Below are 1,578 nucleotides of genomic sequence, written 5' to 3'. Positions count from 1 at the left end.
AAAAAAAAAAAAAAAAAAAAAAAAAAAAAAAAAAAAGGAAAAAAGAGCAGAAAAGAGAAAAAGAGAGAAAAAGAAGAGGAAAAAAAAAAGGAACTCAGTCGACCGGCTCCTGTATGGATTTCTCCGTCATCGCGGCCTCGTTATTAATGAGCCGCGCTATCGCGTTCCACGATAATGGAAACGTTTGAAAAATACGGGAATTCTTTCGAATCGACGATGTTTACCGAGAGAGCTGAGAATCGATCAACTTTTCGGAAGGATGATCGGAGTCGATCGAATCGAATCGCTCACTAATATCCGCCCTTTCGTTAAGTATCGTTTAACGGTCGGTATTCGATAACACTGTTCTCGCGTAACGATGAAAAGTATCGCGATCGATAAACCGATAAATATTCCATCGGATCATCGATAATAATTCGTTCCTACTGCTCGAACTTTACCCAATATACCCGAACAATCCATAAGATCTTGTAGAAGAGAGCGATGAATTGAAAAATTTTTTTTCCCGTTTTCTTTCTCTGTTTTCATCATCAATTTTTCTCCCTCCTACCCACCTCTCCTTCTCCTCCACTACGAATATTTATCGTATAATATTTTTTATCGTTAATCTCTAATCTTTTTTTCTTAAAAGATGGTGTAAACAGGTAGCGGAGCGCAGGGGGAGACGAGGAAACAAGAGGAATGTACGTTCAACGTTCAACAAATATCTAAAACGAAACTGGTTTTCACAATGATTTGACAGATAGATTTGATTCTGAGATCATTGTGAAAGCTGATTTTGTTGAAAAGTCAGCGAAATTCGTCGTCGTTGGATGGAATCGTAGCGTAGCGGCGAGTGTCCGGCATTATTTCGGACGGGATACTTATTACTATCGGATCTTGGAAACGATCGAACATCGCGGAGATCGCGTGCCTTCTCATTCACACCGTCTCAGGGTGTAATTGTTGACGGATAAATAAATGGAACGCACAAAGGAGTCTCTGTTTTGCGAGCATTGCACGACGCAGCACGCGCTTCGCGGCGCGCGCCACCAAATTTATGATTCATCGCGAGGAGGAAAGGAAAAGAGGAGAGTACAGAGGACGATACGCAGAAAAAATCGTTCCATCTTTCGCGAAAACGCGCGATTGTGCAACGTTTGGAAAAATAGGAGAGAGGAGGAGAGAGAGAGAGAGAGAGAGAGAGAAAGGAATAAAGAGAGGACGAGAAAACGGTTAGCGAATGGCAACTGGTGGCAACCCACCAATCGAGTATCTGGAGCACGAACGAACGACGTGGTTTTTTGTCGGAATTTCCGGTAGTGATTTATCAAACGGGAAAGATGGTATCGGACGAAGAAGCAACGGCAAGAAACGTGTTCTCGCGGAGAAGCTGAAGGAGCTAGAGAAGCGGAAGAAGCGAAGAAAGAAGGGAAGGGAAGGGAGAAGAAACGAAAGAAGAAGATGGGTTGCGAGTCGCAAAGCGGTAGGTTTATCCCGAACGCGCGAACGCTTCGGGTATATGCTCGTGTGCATGCTCGAGCGCTATCAAGTGTCAAACGAACCGAACGTAAGAAAAACCAACGGTCTACCACGGAG

This window comes from Apis dorsata, unplaced genomic scaffold (genome assembly GCF_000469605.1).
Source record: "Apis dorsata unplaced genomic scaffold, Apis dorsata 1.3 scaffold_991, whole genome shotgun sequence".
NCBI lineage: Eukaryota > Metazoa > Arthropoda > Insecta > Hymenoptera > Apidae > Apis > Apis dorsata.
This window is presented reverse-complemented; position numbering follows the sequence as displayed.